A 23,532-nucleotide genomic window follows, 5' to 3' on the forward strand; every position below is an offset into this window, starting at 1 on the left:
AAAACACACTGCAGTTTGAAACTCACAATCAGGGAAAACGGAAGCATGGTAATGTTACAAAATGCCAGCCCATTCCCGGTGGCCTGGCAGGATTCTGCTGAAAGATCCAGTCCTGCTGAGGACCACTGCATTATTCGCTAATCTCTATATAGGCAGAATCACATCTCAGATAAACTAGCATGTGCTGAGCTCTGTCGGCACAAAGTCTCTGTGCTTGATAAATTCTCTAACACCAGCAAGAGCAGGGACTGTTGCAAATACAGGGTGAAGGCTCTCACTGCCAACTTTACTGACTGTAGCAGTTTGATATAGTTATGAATTCCAAAACTAGATATTGGATTATGTTTGTAATCTGGTCTGTACGTGAGCATGATTAAGTTATGATTAGGGCTTTAATTGGGCCATATCATTAGGGCATTGGGTCCACCAAGGGGTGGGGACTCACAGATAAAAGGCATGGTAAAGGACAGAGGGTTCTTAATGTTAGAGTTTTGATGTTGGAGTTTGATGATGAAGCCTAAAACTGTAGCCCCGGGAAGTAAGCTCACAGAGGAAAGAGAAAGGGAAGCAAGCTCTGAGAAGAGGGGAACCCTGAACCCAGAAAGAAGCAAGCCCTGGGAAGAGAGGAATACTGAACCCAGAGAAAACCAAGATCCTAGAAGGGAGGAACCCAGGAAGCCTGAACTGTCACAGACATCAGCAGACACCTTGCTCCAACACATGAAAATAGACTTTTGGTGAGGAAAGTAACTTATGCTTTATGGCCTGGTATCTGTAAGCTCCTACCCAAATAAATACCCTTTATAAAAACCAACCAGTTTCTGGTATTTTGCATCAGCACCCCTTTGGCTGACTAATACATTGACCTTCCTGGGAGCATATTTGCAAAAGCTACTTCACCATTAATCAAACCTACCCTATGTCTTCTGGTATCAGACAGGACAAACATGCCCGGCCCGCATTTTCAGCCTCCTGGGGATCACCACCACTATCACCCATCCACAAAACAAACAAACAAATCACCCCTAGTAGAACCCAACAAAAGGGTAAACAGAAATTTCCCATTTATTTTATATTGCTTTCATGTTTCATTAATCCATGCTATCACAGATTATTTACCCAAAGGACAAATAAGTGCAACTGAATCAAGTCCTTTTGCAAACTCCCTGAAAAGGAAGGTAGTAATCACAAAAAATCTACAGATTTATATCCTATCAGTTGAGAGCATCTTGTGTTCCAAATTGCAGTAATATCTTAGCAATAAATCACTGTAATGAACAAGGTAACATCTGTGAGGTCAAAAAGAAGGATTAGGAAAACAGATGAATTGCTTGGGAACCCAGGGTTCATACTAACATGCCTATTTATGTAGCAATTTGGAGAGGCATTCATTTAACAATTAATTAGTGGGCAGCTACAACATGTCAAGCAAGACCCTACCAGAGGAATCCCAATATGTAGGAATACATTAATCCCAATAAACAATATAGGAATCCCAGTAAACAAGAAACAAGGCTTGAAGAAGAAGTGCCAAGACACAGCTAAACTATGAGGGAAAGGGCTACCAGGGCATCCCTCTAGCAGGGAAAGCAACGCGGTCAGCTTTTGATGGTCAGGGAAAGCCTCTCCTAAGAGCTAACATTTGCCCTTATGGCCCAAATGACAAAAAGAAGCAAGTCCAAGCAAAGAGCTGAGAGGAGGGTCTTCCAGGCAGAGGGCAAAGCCCTAAGATGGAATCTAGCTTGGTGTGTTCCAGAAACAGAACTCTAGCAGTCATAAAAACTGACTTGTAGCAAGGCCCCAGAGGCTGAAATGGAAATCAAGCCCAGCCTAGTGACTGCCCTTCCAGTCGCCCTCCACCACACACAGCTGTCTCCCTGGGTGGGATCTAGGGCCCAGAGGAACTGAGCACAGGGAGTCAGGACCTGGTATGAATGACAGGTTGGTGGGGCACAGAGCAGGCCTCCAGATACCAAGTTTCACATGGCCAGAAGTGGAGGCGAAATATAAAATTCAAGGCCTTCATGCAATGTGGGCCGGGTCCTGCAACCCGACAGACCTGCCACTGTGTGAGGTCCACAGGCCGCCAGGACTGGGCAGCAGGAGCCCACAGGAGCCCACCTGGGTGACCATCAGAATCCCAGGGAAACTTAGAAAAGACAATTTTGAGTCCCCCACTCCACCCGGAGAATCCCATTTTATAAGGTTTGTGGTGGAAACTGGGATTCTATATTTTAGTAAGTTCCCAGTCATTCTGTTCCTCCATACCTGAGAGCTATCATGATTGGGTGAAGCTGGACAGGATCTTCGCAGGGGGACAAATAGAAGAATCCTATCTCTACAAAAGAACAAAATCAAGTGTTAAATTGTATGCAGTTGAGAGCTTAAATATTTGGAACCTACTAGCCAGCTAAAAAGAAAAGAAAGATAAGAACATTATATAACCAGTGTATTTATTTTCCCCAACTCTACCCCCAAATTCAGAACCCCTGTAGCAGTTGAAGGAAAAGAATTGGGCAATTTCCAATCATCTCAAAAAGAAAGATGGAGAGAATAGAAAAGCTCTGATTTCCCACATAAGCAAAAGTCAGTGGCATGTTGGCAAATGTTTAACAACCAGCCAGGAATGGGGAAGAAGACCTAACTGTAGTGTTTGCCAGTTTCCATGGTGTAAATATTCCCGCCATGGACTCAAACATGACATCACTGAATGTATAGTTGGGAAGAGATATGCATTATTAGGTATAGTTATTTCTACCATACAGATATAATAGATGTAAATAACTTCAAGAACATAGGTAATAGCAAATGTAGCAAAATAATTAGGAAGTGATAGGTTTTGTATTCATTACCTTTGTTTTCAATGTAATTTACCTAATGTAAGCTGAGAATTTTAACTTTAGATAATTTAATTTTTAATAACTGCACATTTAGCAACCGTCTCACAAACTGAAAATTTTTAAATCAGCTCTCAGTATAAGCCAGTTCTAGCACATCCCTTTCCTTTCCCCCTACTGGATCTTAATTTTCTCTTCCCTATAATATGGGTATAGCAGTCTTCCCATCTGCTTCTAGGGGGCTAAGGTTCTAGCAGCTAAGAGGCAGCTGCTGCCAGGACGTGGACTAGGGAAGGGAGATGGGAGCCAAAGAGCAAACCACTGTCCTCCACCCAGGAACTGTCCAGAACAGCTCTGCTTTTAGGTGTTGTTCAGACTGGGATTTTACAGAAGCCCTCACTCAGCAAGGGTTGAGGATAGGATTGGAGAAGAGTAACCATAATATTATTCTGAAGAACTTGAAGACTGCTGGGCTAGAATATCGAGGAACTGTCTACACTGTTCACGAATCATTATGACCATGATGCGCGTGGAGGTTCACCACAGCCCTGCAAAGCTGATGGTGCCAGTGGAGCCTGACTCACTCCTAATGTGAAGCTAAAGAATACGATGGGAGGGGTGCCTGTATGACACAGCATGCGCTAGCTCACTCTTAAATGGAGAATACGTACAACCCTACTGCTTTAAAGGTTTTAGAAATACACCTCTGTGCATACACTCATTTATAAAAAAACAATGAATCATGCTATTAGATGCTAGGCTACAAACACAATTAAATTCACTGGCTAAGGTCAAAAACACATCCTCTAAAATTATAATTATCAAAGGCATGAAGTTCACCCTCTGCGGTTTTAACCAGCTCTGTTGCCAGATGTCTTTGTTCCATGTCTCACCACTGGGGTCTCATGGAACCCTATTCTCATCAAGAATGTCTCCTGGGCAAAATTAATTTCTACCCCCTCCATATTTTCATTAGGCTGCATCTCAAAGTCTAGTACTAATTCCAATTTGGTGATTTACAGGTGTTGCTCCTCCTGGATCTGGGGTGGGGAGGGAAGAAGGGTGCATGAGGAGGGGAACTTAGCACTTACTGTGCCTAATCTGTGCACCAGGCTCTATGCCAAGCACTTCACAAGCCTTGCTGCCTTTAGTTCTCACCACAACCTTGTGAGACAGGCATTCTTTCCACAGATGGAAAAAACCGAGGCATAGACAGATACTTGTCTCAGGCCACACAGTGCTAGAGCCCTCAGGATCCACATCCAAGCTCCCTGGTGGCTAGGCCCAGGCCCTTCTCCTCCCAGCAAAGCCCTCACAACCCGGTTCACTCAGTCACTTTGACTTCTCCCTTCATATCTAGCCAGGACAGTGGCAGATTTGGGGTTGTGGCAAGGGTTAGGGTTAGAGTCTTTGCTCCACATTCCTAGCTCTGAAATAGTTACCAACTACAATATCCTAACAACTGTTTTTTTTCCTCTTTAGGATAGTAGGATTCGGCCTGGATTTTTTCCCTTAAAAAAAAAAAAACTTCTTGACACTACAACTGATACAACTCAAAATATACTTTCCTCCCCAAATCATGCACCCCTCTGCTAGCTTACACATTTTTATTCCAAAGTGGGACAATGCTGAGATTTAAATAACAATAAGCAAAATCTTATCTTCATTTTTTTCTCCTTTTAGCTCCCTTTTATCCAATTTCACTCTCTTGATTCTGCATCTTCACAACACCACTGCTCCAAACATCTGGAATTGTTCTTCTGCTCCAAGTCACAGAACCCATACCCTAGCTGTTCAACCTCTTTATTTTAAAGGGCTCTTCCTCAGCACATGAGTGGAAAACAGCCCAGATCAAGGCCAATGATCTGAGCACAGCAGCTAATTCAAAGTGCCACAGATTGTCCACACCACAACTACAAATTTATTTTTAAGAATATTTAAATGACACAGTGCAGCAAATAAATAAAACAATAACAATACAAACTTCTTTTCTGAAAATATCTGATATATTTTGAATAAAATAAATCACACCATCTTTCTTCATCCTAAATGCACCCTTTCATTCAGCTCACATCTGAAAACTACAATGGTCCCTGGAGACACAAAAATGACAAAAACACAATCTGTGAGCTGCAGGGCCTTACCCTCTCATAAGAAAGACAGAAAAATAAATAATATAATTGAAAATTCAGTGACTTTATTAATGTGCTATATATAAAACTTACCCAGTATAAAAAGCAATATAAACAAAAACAGACTAGACTATTATGATGACCCCAAGCAGGGGCTATGAGTTCCCTGCATCTTATAGTCCCCACGCTTTGGCAATTAGCAATGGTTTTAGCAACATTAAAATGGCTTCAGGATAAATTGAGGGAAGGATCATTTTCAACTGCTTTTGACATGTCAAAAGTCATTGGTAAGAGGTAACACTGTGAAACTCAAGGCTTTTTATTAAGAACTCAGGAATGTCTCAGCACCCCGTCTTTGACTTCTGCGATCCTCTTCCACCTTCTCCACTGTTGCTCTCCTTCCCTTTCCACCACTTTCCTTTTTCCCACGTTTATTTCTTATTCTCCCTCATCTAAATGGACTGCCTGTCAAAGCCTACTTTGGAAAACTTCATTACATAATGAGCCTTATTTTCCTCTTGTTCATATAAAGTATAAATTTATGCCCCTAGAAGTCTCCTTCTCTTTCAACAAAAGAACCAACTAAACAAAGTTATTTTTATTTCTGTGTTGTTCTTGGCTGATTTTCTTTTGTGCATTTGAGGCTTTCAAAAGGTTCCCAACACTAGATCCAAAAGGCTAAAAATTGATTGAGTGCATACTAAAATAGTCCCCTCAGGCAAAGGGGAGGCCAAGGTCACAGGTATTAGTAGCAACTCGGGAAGGAATCTGGGATTTGGGAGTCCTGTGCAGCAGGTCCTCCCGTGGGCCAGAGTCAGCCACTAGCTTCTGCTCTGGCTGCCACTGATATAACCTGTACCTTTATGTAGCCAGGTGGAGAGGGCTTGGCCATATTGATTATTAAAATATTGAGACACTTCCCACTCAATTGGCAAATATCCTACCCCCACACTCAAATACCCAACTTGGTCTCTCCGATACTCCCATGCTCCCCATCCCAAGCTTCTCACAGTGAAGAGTTAATACCTGACCCAGCAGGGGGTGTCTAGGACATTGCCCAAACCACCCCACCCCTGGACTTAATCACATTCCACCTTAGTTTTCCTCTTCTGAGAATTGAGGGAGTTGAACTAACTGAGTTGCACTATGACTGAAATTATGCTAAATTATTTAGGCCTCAGAAGAAGGACAAGACCAGCAAGATAAAAACCTGAGAACGCGTCATTTTTGGAGGAGGGCAAAGGACTTTGATAAGAAGGTGAAAAGGCAGCCTATTCAATGGGAGAAAATATTTGGAAACCACATAACCAAAAATGGTTTGATTTCCATGTTATATGAAGAAATCATACAACTCAACAATAAAAAGATAAGCAACCCAGTTACAAAATGGTCAAAAGATTTGAACAGACATTTTTCCAAAGAGGAAATACAAACGGCCAAAAGAACACAAGAAGATGTTCAACATCACTGTCTATAAGGGAAATGCAGAACAAAAAACTAAAAAGGGATATCATTTCATGCCTTGCAGAATGACCATTATTTAAAAAATAAAATAAAATCAAAACAGAAAACTACAAGTGCCGGAAAGGATGTGGAGAAATAGGAACACTCCTTCACTGTTGATGGAAATGTAGAATGGTGCAATCTCTGTGGACGACAGTTTGATGGTCTAAATATAGATCTGCTGTATGATCCAGCAATCCCACTAGTAGGACTATATTCAGAAGAACTGAAAGCAGGGACACGAACACATATTTGCACACCAATGTTCAAAGCAGCATTGTTCACAATTGCTAAAAAAAACAGAAAAAACCCAAGTGTCCGTCAACTGACGAATGAATAAACAAATGCAGAATACACATACAGTGGAATACTATTCAGCTGTAAGAAGAAATGAAGTCAGGATGCCTATAACAACATCGATGAACCTTGAGGACATGATGTGGAGTGAAACAAGCCAGATACAAAAGGACACATATTGTATGGTCTCATGCATATGAATTAAATAAGATAAGTAAACTCATGAAGTTAAACTCTAGAATAGAGGTTACTAGGATAAAGAATGAAGGTTGATAAGGGGGAGCTGATGCTGAATATACGTAGAATTTCTGTGCTCTTTTTTTTCCCCCTAAGGTGGTACCAGGGTGTGAACTCGGGGACCTCATACATGCAAAGAAGGTGCTCAACTACTGAGCCAAACCTGCTCCACAGTAGAATTTCCAATAAGGTTGACTATAAATGTGTTGAAATGGATGGAGTTGATGGTAATACATTATAGTGAGTATAACTAACACTGTTGATTTATAAATGTGATTGTGGCTGAAAGGATGTAAATGTCAAATGAATTGAAGCCAGAGGATAATCTAGGTCTCAGGACTATGTAACACAGTGATTTCAGTGGTGGATGAAGACTGTGATTAATAGTACAAATACAAAAATGTTCTATTACGAGGGGTTAAGAATAGGGTGGTATATGGAAAAAAATACCAAAAAAAAGTCATTGATGGACTTAGTTAACAGTAATATTGTAATATTTTTACAGCAATGTCAAAGAAGGCACCGTATCAATTCTAAGGGTCAACAATGGGGGAAATAAAAGGGTATGGGATTTTTCCTTTTGGAGTAATGAAAATGTTCTAAAATTGACCAAGGTGATGACAGTACAACTCTGTGATAAAACTGAGAGCCACTGAGTGTACACTTTGGATGGACTGTGCAAGGAATGGGACCATATAACACAGAGTACCCTGTGGTGGACGATGGACTGTGGTTAACAGTACAAATACAAGAACATCCACTCACGAACTCTAGCAAATACACAATACTAATACAGGGCATTAATAATAGAGTGGTCTGTAGGAAAAATACACCAAATAGAAGATATGAACTACAGTCAGCAGTAATATTTGACAATGTTCAGTCATCATTTGTAATAAGTGTTCCACAACAACACAAGGTGATGGTGGTGTGATGAATGGGAATCCTGCATGGTATGCATGACTGTTTATAAATTCACAATTTCTCTAACAAGAAAAAGAAAAAAAGATGTGTTCCTGACACAAAGTAAGCATCATCAAAGTGTTGATTAAATAAACAAATCATTTTATTCTGTTACTAAAATATTAAGGAAGTTTAACAACAGAAAGAAAAAAAAACGCTGTGATGTTATGAAACATTTACATAACACACATTGTTGTAGCGTATATGTACGGCTTTGTAATTTTTTCCCTCAATCCTTCCCATTCTTTCCCCTTTAAGTCAGGATTTCATTTCTCAATAGTTACACAGCAAGCCTTGAGAAATAACTGTCTGTAAGCTTGAGACAGCTAAAGTATGCTTAGACTTCTCTCCCAGGAAATTCTAAGAATAATCTGATCTGTGAACTGCTTGACCACCTATCATATGAAAAGAAAGATGTAACTTCAGCCTTACTGACAAAACATTGCAAATGCTTGTGAAAGTGTTAACTTCTGCTCTGCTGGGAAACACTGTGAATGTCCAGTCCTTGATTATCTGTCCTGAGTACTGAACTTTTAAAGCATGCTTCTCCCCATCTGTGTGCATCATGTGACTCTAGCAGAAACTCTGTTCTCATACCCTATGGAATATCTTTGTTCTGAGACCTTTTATATTACCCCTTTTTTCCCACTTCTTTGCAGAGCACTACCTTCATTCTCTGGATTGTCACCACCAGAGACTCTCTCCTTTACTTATGCCCCAATAAGGCTCATGGGGGAGTCAGTGCCAAGTGCGTTCTTTGGTCTCGCAGTGGCGCCAACCTGTGCCCATCAGGAGTTGGCTGGAACAGTTGTTTAATAATCAGGGACTAAAATATCTGATATTCAGATTTTATACTGAATTCAGGGAAATGAACACATCAGAATGCATTCCCATTACGACATAAGATACAATGATTTGTATGATTCCCTTCTTAATAAAAATGTCACAGACTTACAGGAAATTCAGATCATGCATTTCCCATTTTAACCCTACAAGAACATTTAACCATACTCCAGCAGGAAAATAAATTTTGTTTTGTGGTGCTGAGACATAAAGGATTATAAACATAAAACCAGACCTTACTCACTTCCTCTACTCTCTTGAAATGAGTCAGTCTAATTGCAAGTTTTAAGACCATAACTTAGGTGCTTGATCTTAAAGGATCAAACTTTAGTAAACACCTGGAGTGGACAAGAAATTACTATACCCAGAAACTAGCTTGATCAAAACTGCTTTTAGTTACTAAAAAGGTACCACAACATGCACTCAAGCTTAATTTAGATAGATGCTATGCATTGCCAAAGGAGACAAAATTGACCATTTTATATTTATTATATATTCAGTGGAAACTATCCAACAATACCTCCCTTATCTATTCCTCCTTGACAGCTAAACTTCACAATAACATTATACTGTATACACATTTAAACAGTTATAAGTTTATCCTCAGAGAGTAATTTATTAGACCTTTCCTGATAGAGATAAAACTTATTACATAAAGTTTGGGCATGGCCTTTTACCTTTCCTCTTTAAAAGTGCATTTCTTGGCAGCAGTTGTGGCTCAACTGACAGAGCATCTGCCTACTATATGGAGGGTCCAGGGTTCAATAGCCTGGGCTTCTGGACCCATGTGGTGAGCTGGCCCACATGCAGTGCTGCCATGTGCAAGGAGTGCTGTGCCACATAGGGGTGCCCCCATGTAGGGGAACCCCACGTTCTCCCACAAGGAGAGCCGCCCTGCGCGAACAAAGTGCAGCCCGCCCAGGAGTGGTGCCACACACACGGAGAGCTGACGCAGCAAGATGACACAATAAAAAAAGGGACAGTTTCCTGGTGCCGCATGACAAGAATGCAAGTGTACACAGAAGAACACAACAGCGAATGGACACAGAGAGCAGACAGCAGGCGGGAAGGGGAGAGAAATAAATAAAAATAGATCTTTAAAAAAAAAAAGTGCATTTCTCTAAAGCTATGAGAAAGAACTCTTACCTTGCTTAGTGAGAAAACAAAAGCTTCCTATCATTAAAATGCTATCATTAAAACCCTGTAAGAGGAATTGTGGGAAGATGGCCAACAGATTAGGCAGGTAAGGTTTAGCTCCTACTGAAACAATAGAGAAAAAGCCAGAGCTGCTTTGGGGACCTGCTTTGGGGTACAGCAAACCAGGACACTGCCTGACAAATCCCAGAAGAGTGAGGGTCAAAGAGATGAAGAAGCCAAAACAAGTAATCATGAGTAATTAAACATTCCAGCTGCAGGGCAGTACTCCCCTCCCCCAAACCCGAGATATTAAGCGAGGGTAAAACTGGCGAATTGTACCTCACTGAGAGTAGAGCAGACCTCTACGTCCATGGGAAGGCGCTCTGAGTCATCTAGGAGATGGGAAGCCAGGGGGAAGTTGTGGGTTGCTTGCCTCAGGGCTGGAAGTGGCACATATACCTGGCCCCATGGAGGGTAGACTAGGTGGAGCTCCTGACCCCCTGCTCCAAATGGGAGTGTGGTAGCAGATTCCCTGCGAGGAAGAGGGGCCTGGGAGCATGGAGAGTGATTTCTTTGCAGTGAGTTTAGCCAGATGGGCCCAGCTTGAATGTCAGAAGGGGCTCCGACTCAACAGGGAGAGGGGAAGGGGATCTCCTCAGGCAGGCAGTCACACCCAGCCGCCTAGGTAGAGAGAGGAATTACATCAGAGAGGAGGCAGAGACAGATGGGCCACTGATCCGCAGGACTCCATGAACTGCAGGGAATCTAACCTGCCTGAGGGAAAAGGGGTAGATGGCCTTCTGAAAGGCGCATCAGCCTAAGGAGGCAAAATAGTTCAGTGGAAGAATTCCTGCCTAGCATAGAGAAGGTCCCTGGTTTGATTCCTGGCTCTACATTGAGAAGTGATCCACCAGATTACTGGGCATCTAGCTGAGACTTTAGATAGGGAACACATAGACATTCTCAATGTATTAGCTTTTCTTGGATCTCTTATTTAAGAAAAAAATAAGTTCCCTTTTTAAAAATTTCTCTTTCTTTACTCACTAAAACCTAGTTCAAAACCTGCAGAGGGCAGGCTGCAGGGTGAGTGACTGATGAGAATCATCATCCTGAAAATATCTTTAGGTAATAAGAGAGAAGGCTGTTTTTCCATGTTTATTTTGTTTTTATCTTCATTTTTCTGTTTCCTTTTTTTAAGAGTTGCTGCTGTCTTGTTTCTTGCTTGTTGTGATCCCCTTCATTTCTCTGCTTGTTTTTCCTTTTTTTCTTTTTTTCTTTTGTTTACTGATTTACTCTACCTACACTGTTTCTTTTCTCTTGTTCATCTTTATATCTCTTGTTTTCTGCTGTGGTTCTTTCACTCCACCTCTTTTATTTGGTCTCCAATTTTTCTTGTTTTTATTTCTCCTATAATTTCTTTTTTTTTTCTTTAATCCTTTTTTTACTTTTTTCTTTCTCTATTTTCTCTTTTCTTTTCACCTTTGCTCACCATTCCAGCCTTTTAATTCATTCTTTATATTTTTCTCTACTGTTTCTTGTTTTATGGTTTCTATTCCACTTCGCTAATCTTATTCCTCTGTGCTTCTTCCCCATGCTAATTATTCAATTTCCTAGGTCTTGTACAGTTTTTCTCCTTTTACTACTTTTTTCTTCCTCTCCCCCTTTCCCCCCTCCCCCCGCTGTTTTGCTGCCTGTGTCCATTCACTGTGTGATCTTCTGTGTCTATTTCTTTTTGTCTTCTCTTCTCGTTTTCTCCTCTAGGCTTCCCTGGGATTCAATCCCAAGGACCTCTGATATGGGAGGGAGGTTCCTTGTCACTTGTGCCACCTCAGTTCCTGATTTCAGTTGCATCTCTCCTTGCCTTTCCCTTGTCTCTCTTTTGTTGCATCATCATCTTGCCGCATCATTCGCTGTGCAGGCCTGGTTTATCACACAGGCTCACCTTTACCAGGAGGCCTCAGGGATCACACCTGGGTCTTCCCATATGGTAGTTGGAAGTCCAATCACTTGAGCCACATCCCCTTCCCTACTTTTTACTATTATTATTACTACTATTCGTTTTCTCTTCTTATCTCTTTCCTTTTCTCTGGTCCTAATTTTTTTTTCTTTCAAAGGAACACAGACAACAACAAGGAAATAGAATAACAGGAATGAAGTGTCAAAGTGAAATATTACCACACAGGCAACAACAACAACAAAATAAAACCATAGACTAGAGAGAGAAGCTAATCAACTGAATGAACCCAAGAAGATAAAAAGATGCCTAGACACCAACAAAAAATTACAAGCCATATTTAGAAACAGAAAGACATGGCCCAGTACAATGAAAAAACTAAAAACCAAGAGGAGATGCAGAACATGGAACAACTAATCAGAGCTCTCCAAACAAATATCATTAATCAATTTAATGAAGTAAAGGAAGAGATTAAGGATTTTAAGACACTGGGAGAACAAACTGAAGAAACTGTAAACATACATAGAAAGATAATGGATATTATGGTAATGAATGGCACAATCCAAGAAATCAAAAATACACTGGAAGCACACAACAGCATATTTGAACAGGCAGAGGAAAGAATCAGCAATGTGGAAGACAGTACATCTGAAATAAAACAGATAGTAGAACAGATAGATAAAAAGAAAAAATCCAGCAGGGACTTAGGGATTTGAATGACAATACAAAACACACAAACATAGGTATCCCAGAGTGAGAAGAGAAGGGAAGGGGACAAAAGAAGTGTTGGAGAAAATAATGGCTGAAAACATCCCAACCCTATTGAGAGAGTTGGATGTACATGTCCAGGAAGCACAGCATACCCCAAAGAGTATAAATCCTAACAGGCCTACTCCAAGAACATACTTGTCAAATTGTAAGAGGGTATACTGAAAGCGGCAAGAGGAAAGAGAACCATCACATACAAGAGAAGCTTGATAAGATTAGGTGCTGATTTCTCATCTGAAATCATGGAGGCAAGAAGGCAGAGGTATAATATAGGGAAGGTACTAAAAGAAAAAAAAACTTCCAGCCAAGAATTCTCTATCCAGTAAAGGTAGGATTCAAATATGAGGGAAACGGGAAATGGATGCGGCTCAACCAATTGGGCTCCTGTCTAACATATAGAAGGTCCAGGGTTGGATGACCAGGGCCTCCTGGTGAGGGCAAGCTGGCCTACAAGGCAAGCTGGCCCATGCAGAGTTCCAGCCCACCCAGGAATACCACCCCATGCAGGAGTGCCACCCTGCATGGGGATGCTGTCCAGCATGGGAAAGCCGACCCGCACAGGAGTGCCAGCCAATGCTGAGAGCTGGCACAGCAATATGATGCAAAAAGAGACACAGAGGAGAAAAATAAGAAGATGTAGCAGAATGCCTAGAGAGGCAAGAGAGTAATTGCCTCTCTCCCACTCTGGAAGGTCCCAGGATCAGCTCCCAGAGCCACCTAATGAGAATGCAAGCAGACACAGAAGAACACACAGTGAATGGACACATAGAGCAGACAACAGAGGGAGTGGGGGGAAGAAATAAATAAATTAAATCTTTAGGGGAAAAAATGAGGGAGCGCTCAAAATAAATGAGAAAGTACAAGAATATGTCAATAAGAAACCTGAACTTCAAGAAATACTAAAGGGAGATCTGCAGGTGGAAAGGAAAAAATAGGAGAGAATTGGAGGATAGTGTAAGAACAAGATAAAAAATAAAAAGAGGAAAAAATATATGGCATACATAAACTTAAGAAAATATGGCTAACATAAGTACTTCCTTGACAGTAATAACATTAAATGTTACTGGATTAAACTCTGCCAGTCAAGAGACACAGATGGGCAGAATGAATAAGGAAATATGGCCCATCTATATGCTGTCTACAAGAAACCCACCTTCAACCCAGGGAAGGAAGGAGGCTCAAAGTGAATGGTTGGACAACAATTTGACAAGTAAATAAAAACCAAAATAGGGCAGGAGTAGCTATAATAATATCAGACAAAATAGACTTTAAATGCAAAACTATTGTAACAGACTAAGAAGGACACTATACATTAATAAAAGGGGTAACCTACCAACAATCATAAACATATATGCACCTAACCAGGGCACATCAAAATATACAAGGCAGGGAAACGGACCTGGCCCAGTGGTTAGGGCGTCCATCTACCACATGGGAGGTCCGTGGTTCAAATCCCAGGCCTCCTTGACCCGTGTGGAGCTGGCCCATGTGCAGTGCTGATGCGCGCAAGGAGTACCATGCCACGCAGGGGTGTCCCCGCGAAGGGGAGCCCCACACGCAAGGAGTGTGCCCCATAAGGAGAGCTGCCCAGTATGAAAGAAAATGCAGCCTATCTAAGAATGGAGCCACCCACACGGAGAGCTGACACAACAATATGACGCAACAGAGAAAAGAGACACAGATTCCCGTGCCGCTGACAACAACAGAAGCAGACAAAGAAGAACATGCAGCAAATAGACACAGAGAACAGACAACTGGGGTGGGAGGGCAGAGGGGAGAGAAATAAAAATAAATAAATAAATCTTTTTTTTTTTAAAAAAAGGAGAAATTGATGAACTCAACAGACCAGTCACAAGTAAAGAGTAGAATTAGTCATCAAAAGCCTCCCAACTAAGAGCCCAAGACTAGACAGATTCACAGGTGAATTCTACCAAACATTCCGGAAAGAACTAACACCAATCCTGCATAAACTCTTCCAAAAAACAGAAATAGAGAGAACAATGCCTAACTCATTCTATGATGCCAACATCACCCTAATACCAAAGCCAAACAAAACACCACAAGAAAGGAAAACTACAGACAAATCTCTCTAATGAACCCAGATGCTAAAATCCTCAACAAAATACTTGCTAACCGTATTCAACAATATATCAAATGAATTATACACCATGACCAAGTGGGTGTCACCCCTGGTAGGCAAGGATGGTTCGACATAAGAAAATCAATCAATATAATATACCACATAAACAGACTGAAAGAAAAAAACCACATCATCATCTCTACAGATGCAGAAAAAGCATTAGACAAAATCAACAACCATTCCTGATTTAAAAACACTACAAAAGATAGGAATAGAAGGAAACTTCCTCAACAAGACAAAGGGTATATATGAAAAACCCACAGCTAATATCTTATTCAATGGTGAAATCATAAAAAGCTTTCCCTCTAAGCGGGAACAAGACAAGGATGGCCACTTTTACCACTTCTATTTAACATAGTGTTAGAAGTACTTGCTTGAGCACTTAGGCAATAAAAAGATATAAAAGGCATCCAAATTGGAAAGGAAGAAGTAAAAATTACACTAATTGCAGACGATATGATCCTATACATAGAAAGCCCTGAGAAATCTACAACAAAGCTTCTAGAGCTTATAAATGAGTTTAGTAAAGTCGCAGCCTATAAGATCAACATGCAAAAATCAGTAGCATTTCTGTACACCAATAATGAGCAATCTGAGGAGGAAATCAAGAAAAAAATCCCATTTACAGTAGCAACTAAAAGAATAAAATACCCAGGAATAAACTCAACTAAAGATGTAAATGACTTATATGCAGAGAACTACACAACACTGTTATAAGAAATCAAAGAAGACTTAAATAAATGGAAGAATATTCCCTGTTTGTGGATAGGAAGACTAAACATCATTAAGATGTCTATCCTACCCAAACTGATCTATGGATTTAATGCAATCCCAATAAAAAATCAACACAGCATTTTTTACTGAATTGGAAAAACTATGAAATTTTTTTGGAAGTGCAAGAGGCCTAGAATAGCCAAAAACATATTGGAAAAGAAAAATTAAATTGGAGGAATCACACTACCTGACTTTAAAACATACTACAAAGCTACAGTGGTAAAAACTGCATGGTATTGACACAAGGATAGACATACTGACTAATGGAGCCATATATTGAGAGTTCTGATATAGAGCCTCACATAAACAGTCAACTAATATTCGACAAGGTCACCAAGTCCATTCAACTGGGAGAGAATGGCCAATTCAACAAATGGTACTTGGAGAACTGGATATCCATACCCAAAAGAATAAGAGAGGAACACCATCTCACACCTTATACAAAAATTAACTCAAGATAAAAGCCAAGACCATAAAGACCTTGTAAGATAATATAGGGAAGCATCTATAGGACCTTCTAGTAGGAGATCGTTTCATTAACTTTACATCTGAAGCATGAGCAACAAATGAAAAAATAGATAAATGGGAGCTCCTCAAAATTAAAAACTTTTTCACCTCAAAGGAGTATGTCAAGAAAGTGAAAAGGCAGCCTACTCAAAGGAAGAAAATATTTGGTAATCATATATCTGAAAGGGGCCCAATATCCAGCATATATAAAGAAATCCTACACTTCATAAATAAAAAGACAAACAACCCATTTTAAAAACGGACAAGTGATTTAAATAGACACTTCTCCAAAGAAGAAATACAAATGGTGAAAAAGCACATGAAAAGATGCTCAACATCACTAGCTATTAGGGAAACGCAAATCAAAACTACAATGAGATATCATCTTATACCCATTAGACTGGTGGCCATTAAAAAAACAAAGGACAACAAGTGTTGGAAAGGATGTGGAGGAATGGGAACCCTCATCCACTGTGAATGGTCCAGCTACTGTGGAGGACAGTTTGGCAGTTCCTCAGAAAACTAACTATAGAACTGCCATATGATCCAGCAATTCCACTTACGGGTATATACCCAGAAGAATTGAAAGCACATGAACAGATATATGCACACCAATGTTCACAGTGGCATTATCTACTATTGCCAAAACTTGAAATCAACCCAAATGCCCTTCAACAGATGAATGGATAAACTGGTATATACATACAATGGAATATTATTCAGCTTTAAGAAGGAATACAGTATTAACACACAGAATAACATGGATTAATCTTGTGGACCTTATGTTGAATGAAGCAAGCCAGGCACTGAAGGACAAATATTACATGACCTCAGGTACAAATTAAGCAAATTGAGCAGACTCAGAGCTAGAGTCTGGAAGATAGGTTTACAGGAAATAGAGAGGGGGAAGAAGGTTGCCAGTCAATGCCCATATGGGCAAAACCTGTGATAAGGGGGAAGTGTTTAGTTCTACAGTGGAGGGACATGACAGTGGTGCAGTGATACTTTTAAGTTAGGTAGTACTGGTTTGTCGGGGGAGGGATGGAGAGGGTGGCTTGGGGTGTCTATGGCAATGGAGGGAGGGTTGGGGAAGAAGCAGGGAACACTGGGGATTGGTGGGAACACAATGTTTGGAATGCTCTTTTGGCAATATGGCAAGTGAGGGTTGCTGGAATGGGGTGCTGGATGTGGGGGGCATTTGGGATAGGATGCACATGGGGTAGGCTTCTAGGGTGTATGTGTTCATCTTGCCATAGTGTGTTATATCCGTGGGTGGAGACCCACATAAAGAGCAGCCAGATGGTGGACCCTCATCCTGGGCAGGTCCACTATGTTCTCAAATAGAGGGACAGGAGTATCTTGAGAGCACGGGCAGTGCCTAAGTGGGGAGGGCAGACCAGTGTGTCAAGACCTCAGGGTTGTTGCAAGTAACTATGCATTTTTTCCTTCAGGGAGTGAAGCCTGATTGTTGCCATGGTCCCCAGGGGAGGGGGAAGGAGGAATAGAATAGATGAAAGAGGGGGCATTTTGTGGGAGATGGAAGTGTTCCACATACTCTTACTATGATTTATACAGGCCATGTTAAATTGCATCAAAGTTTATAAAAGCATATGGTCAAAATGTAAACCATAATGTAAATCATGTACCATGGTTGATAGCTATGTTTCAATATTTGTATATCAGTTGTAACATGCCATCCACATATACAATATTATTAATAGGGGAAGGAGGATAAAGGGAAGGATTCCCATGTACGGGAATCCCCTGTATTTAATACATGACTTCTTTGAGGACAAAATGAAAAAAAAAGTGAGATACTGGGGGAATAAATGAAAATGTCACTGGACATTTAGGGCAACAGATCTTATAGTGATAAAAGAGAAAAAAAAATTTTAATATTTTTTTCATTATTTTTATTATCCCAAATTTTAATTTTTCTTAATGATTTATTTTACTTATTTATTCCTTGTCCCCGCCTTGTTGTTTGCACTCACTGTCTGCTCTTTGTGTCCACTTGCTGTGGGGTGTCTGTGTCTGCTTGTCTTCTCTTATCTTCTCCTTAGGAAACACCAGGGACCAATCTTTGGACATCCGATGTGGGAGAGAGGCACTGAATCACTTGAGCCACCCCAGCTCCCTGGTTTGTTGTGTCTCTCATTGTCTCTCCTCTTTGTCTCTTTTGTTGCACCAGCTCGCTACAAGGGCCAGCTTGCTGCACAGGCCAGCTCACCTTCACCAGAAGGCCCTGGGAAATGAACCCAGGACCACCCATATGGTAGACAGGAGCCCAATCACTTGAGCCACATCCACTTTCCCCAAATTTTTATTTTTTTCTGTATTTTATTTTTTCTGTATTTATTTTTTAAAATTATCACTATTCATTTTCTTAAATCATATTTGGCTATTTTATTGGCTTCATTTTTGAAGAAGTTTTGGATCACAGAAGGGTTACAACTGTGGCAGGAGAGGATCATTGGTGCAGGGTGTCAGTGATGGAGGATACATGGGAGGAAGCTCACCTGGGCATACATATAAGGCATATGAACATGTTCAAATGTTAATGGGAAATTGTTACGGCAGGTGGAGATTTCATACAATAACTGAAGGAATATCAAATTCCCACCCTGGGGAGCTCTGCCACATTCTCTAATAGATCAGCAAGAATCCTCTGAATACAGGGACAATGACTAGTGAAGGAGGATGTTCCATTGACAGGACCTTGATATTGATTTCTGAGCGTATGAACCTTTACTCTTGAAATGGAAACTTAGCCTCCTGTTGTAGGGTGCCTAAGAGTTGCCTCCTGGGAGCCTCCTTTTTGCTCAAATGTGGTCTCTCTGTAAGCCGAATTCAGCATATAAATACATTACTTTTGCCCAAGTGGGACATGACTCCAGGATGAGCCTCCCTGGCACCGAGGGATTACTACCAAGTACCAACTAGCAATGCAACTGGAAGAAGACCTTGACCAAAAGGGGGAAAAGGTAAAGGTAAATGAGTTTATATGGCTAAAAGACTTCAAAGTGAGTCTGGAGTTCATTTTAGAAGTTATGCTTATGCACCTCTCAGCAGGATCTCTGACTGCCAGAGTAGATACTACCCCAAATAGCAGGACTCCTAAGGGCTCTGGAGACATCTAGATACTATAGTCAAGGCATACAATTCAGGAGTTTGGTGCCTTGCCAGTGGGCCCTACTTTGGAATTTATGCACCCAGAGTGACAGCTGGACTCAGTTGCGGTTTCCCTACACATGGCTCTAGAGTCGGTAGTACTAGAGTTTAAGTCCAAGAGACTTATGTCTTTGAGCTGTCCACATGCCAGCTGGCCCTGAATCTCATCAGAATTGCAACACCTACTCTCCAGATCATTGGTCTCACCCAGGACAAAGAACTTGGAGGTGATGATGGACAACTACCATATCAAGGAACCAAGAGAGTCTACAAATGCAAGCAAGAGAGTCCTTCCATCAGTCCTATGGCATCACAGCCCCCTCTCAATTAGAGGTGGAGAGGACATCACCATCCCAGAATACTCAGGATTGGGGAATGAACTATGGACTAAAGCAGACTTACTGGTATTCTACTATAGACTTATTGTCATTCAAGAAATGGAAGAAATTATATCATTGATGTGGAAGCAGTGGCAACTGGAATTTCCGACGGCAGAAAGAAGGAAAAACAGGTGTAATATGGGGGGTATTTTCAGGACCTGGCAATGCAATGACAGATACAGGTTATTATAAATCTTGTCATAACCTACAGAACTGTGTGGGACAAACTACAAAGTAAACTTTAATCCATGCTTAGTGGCAATACTCCAAAATGTGTTCATCAATCGCAATGAATATACCTCACTACTGGGATCTTGTTAATGGAGGAAAATGTGGGAGGTGTGGGGAGCAGGGCATATGGGAATCCCCTATATTTTTTATGTGACATTTGCATAATCTAAGTATCTTTTTTTTTTAATTTTTAAATAAAATTTTAAAAAAAGATTAAGTTGACACATCACACTGAATACAATAATTTTCTTTTTATGAAAAAGAAATTCCCATAAACTGTATTACTGTTGGTGTTCAAGGTTTTAAATTTTCTAATCATTTAATTTTAAGAAGGAAAAATAAAATCTAATGGATTTAAACTATTTTTAAAAACCTAAAGAGTTAAAGGTAAATAAGCCTTATAACTATCATTTTAAAATTAGAAACACCCTCTAAGTAATCAGAAACTCCCCAAGGAGCAACTTCCCACTATCCAGCTAGTGAATAATAAGCCTACATGAGCATTACATCATCATAGTTCATATATATTCAGATATCAAGGACAAACATGGTAAACACACATTTTCCCCAAAGCCTTAACTACTCATACTTTTTATATGGATTGTGCACTTAATTGCGTCCTGAGAAGGCAGATTGGGAGCTCATACAATAAATTAGAAGGACCCCTAACAACACTTAAAGGCTGTGTAAAATTCAAGCTAAGAGGCTGTGTACAAATTCACTTGTATGTATGTTACAAAACATTTAATACTGAAATACATTCTCATTCAAATACACAATATGTAAAGGTGGCATCTTTTAACAGTTCAAACTGAAACATTCTTTTCATTCCTTTAAGTTTTAAGCGCACGACCATAATTAACCCCATTTAGCACACCAGAGAAGCCTGGGTTATCTAAACTGACACTGGCAGATCTGGCTGATAAAGTTAACAGAACTCCCCATTCTGGGTAGAGGAGGAAGGGATGATCAAAATTCAGTAAAGACTGTGTTACTTAAGAATTTACTTGCTTTTAATGCTTTACAGAGGAAGTAGAAAGCCAATAATCCGAGATCAGAAGCAAATATAGGCGTGGCGGTAGATCTGGACTGATTCTTCAAGGGCAGCTCTGCAGGGCGTCGTAACACCCAATGGAAGGCACCGAGGACCAGGCGCGCTCCAAGATCTGAGACGCTAGTCCCAAATACCTTGGATCCAGAGCAAGGAGAACAAGCCCCTTAACCACACCCCGCTCCTCGCCCCCGAGACCCCGCCCCACCCTCGGGGTCATCATATCTTGGGCCCCGCGGGCAGCAGTGTGGCCCCACGCCCAGAACGGTGCATCTGGCAGGCTGCACGCCTCGGAATGCTGCACTTCCTGGTTGGTCCGGGATGCTGGTCCCAGGGCACCCGCCATCCTGGTCATCCCAGAGCACACGCAGAGGCTCTGTTAGAGCGCCCGGCGCAAACCAGGAGCGCGCGAGGTGGCCTGGGGGCACCGGACCCACCGCACTGGGGGCCGGCGTCGAGGGGAACGTGCACGCTGCAGACGGCGCCCTCCTCCCGCCGCGCCCTGCTCCGCCCGGAGCCCCGCGCAACTCTGCGCTCAGGACCACCCCCGCCTGGCAAAAGTGCGCGCTCAAGTTTTCAGCGTTGACGCTGTAGCAACTGAGCCCAAAGGCGTGCCTCGAAGTCCCCAGGGGCCCCGAGGAAAGCTGGCCGCAGAGGCGCTGGCGCCTGCCGCAGACGCAGCTGCCAAGGTCCCGGGCCGTCCAAGTTGGGCGGGCGGCGGCCAGGTGCCCGGGCTGGCGGGAGGAGGGACGCGGCGCAAGCGCGGCGCAAAGCGGGCTCCCGCGGGCGCGCGGGGCGCCGGGGCCGCCGCGCGCCTCCTACCTGCGGGGCGAGGGCGGCCGCGGGCACCTGCGCGGCTTCAGCGACCTTTCAGGGCTCGGGCGCAGAGGCCACAGCCGAAGGCGCTGGGGACGAGAGGGAGGGAGGGCTGGAGGGGGCCCCGCGCTCGGCCGTCGCCCGGAACTCGCCGCCCGGATTCGCTCTGGCTTCGCAGGGGTGGAGCGAGGCGGTGCCGGGTGCGTCGCAGGCTGCCCGCCACCGCGGGGCAGGAGGGCTCCGGCTGCTAGGCCTGTCTCCTTGTCCCAGTTTTCTAATCTCTCTTCTCCCGAAGTTTCATTACCCAACCCCTGCGACATGGAGAAATGCTTACTAGCTACTGTTATAACTTTCGGGGACTCTTGAGTGGCCTAGGGCCCAGACATTGTTCTAGGAGCTTCCCTATACGTTTTATGTCTCTCCCGTTGCAGCTGGTGGCCACTGTTGGCCCAATTATGCAAATAAGGAGATAGCGCCCCTCTCCATTGAAATAACACGCCTGAGATATATAATCAGGTCGTAGGTATTCTGCTGCCGTCATCTCTAAACCTCTTGCAACTCCCTGAGTAGGTATCATCGCCAATGTACAGGTAAGGATAGCGAGGCTCAGAAAAGTGAAGTAGCATCCTCAGGTCACCCACCTTAAAACGCGGGAGACTGGAAGGTGTGTCTTGATGTCGGTATCATTCAGAAATCGGGAGTAAAAACAGAAAATCCCCATCCCACCCACGGAACTTTCCAAATTCAGCAATCTTTGCCGTTTTCAGTACACTTTGAGTAAAGTCTTAAAAAAAGAGAACCAGCTGTCATGTGGCTTGACTCGCAGCCCTTTGGGAATATATTTTTGACTATAGGCCAGCCTCAGCCGTATTACACAATATTGCCAGCTGCCAAGGCTGAGGGAAGCAATCGCCTCCACATACACCAAGCTGTTAATAACGATGGCCGCTGTAAAGATTCTGGTGGATATTACACAGTCCAGACTGACAGAGTTGCATAATGTCTTATTGCACACGTGGAATGAACAACATGAAATGAAAAATATAATAGACCAGCCCAAAGTAGGCGGAGGTGGGGGGAGGGAAATTATAGTCTGGAATTCCTTTTTCTGTAATCTATAGTTGCTCAGCCCTCCCTAGATAACGTTTTTCTCTCGTGAGCACATCTTTTATGATAGAAGAGTCACAGACTTGTTACTCTTCCCTAGTTGAAAGAAATGATTGATGTTTTTTGAATCTTATGATACTGACAGATTTTTACAATTAAGCACATGGCCCTCTGAGCAAATACAACATTGCCTAAAAGGAGTTTGGCAAGTTTAAGACAAGCATGTTACTGAAAGTCTGAAAACCCTCTTTCCTCCCCTTCCTTCTCGTTTTATTAGTCACAGATGATTTGATATGTATTATTCGCACAAGTAACTACACTCTTGCAAGCTTGTCTTTAGAAATTATAATGCTTATGTTTGAGAAGCAGCAGACTATAAAATTGTGTCCCAAATTCCTAAGTGTCATCATTAAAACATTTGGCAGTAACCTGTAACAATATGTCTTTTCTATAAATATAATTAGGAATAGAATTATTTAAATGTCCCCCAGATTTAATTTCTGCCTCTCTGTACTAGAGGAATAAAATAGAAAAATACCATATGCTGTTTAGAGATAAACTTAATCCATGGATTGCCAAATTATAACTTTTAGAAGTAGTATGATTCTGTATGTATTTGTTTCTATTTTCCTGAGATAGTTGCTGGGTTTTTTTTTCCCCCCAAATCTTTTACATCCTCAGAGA

General features: G+C 41.9%; 1 protein-coding gene across 5 annotated transcripts in view; it reads right to left on the minus strand.

The window, feature by feature from the left end:
* The window catches only part of PLD1 (phospholipase D1), a 248,749-nt gene extending 226,826 nt beyond the window's left edge, over window positions 1-21,923 (minus strand). For 2 of the 5 annotated variants that reach the window (XM_071214612.1, XM_071214610.1), the window contains exons 1-2: window positions 21,748-21,823; window positions 2,269-2,338 (exon numbers count right to left, since the gene is read on the minus strand). The gene's annotated coding sequence lies outside the window, so the exon portion shown is untranslated. Of the gene's footprint in view, window positions 1-2,268; window positions 2,339-21,747 lie in introns of all 5 variants that reach the window. The other 3 variants (XM_071214611.1, XM_071214613.1, XM_058295292.2) reach the window with 3 other exon arrangements.
* Between the last annotated feature and the right edge of the window lie 1,609 nt (window positions 21,924-23,532).

This window comes from Dasypus novemcinctus, chromosome 4, assembly GCF_030445035.2.
Source record: "Dasypus novemcinctus isolate mDasNov1 chromosome 4, mDasNov1.1.hap2, whole genome shotgun sequence".
NCBI classification, from domain to species: domain Eukaryota; kingdom Metazoa; phylum Chordata; class Mammalia; order Cingulata; family Dasypodidae; genus Dasypus; species Dasypus novemcinctus.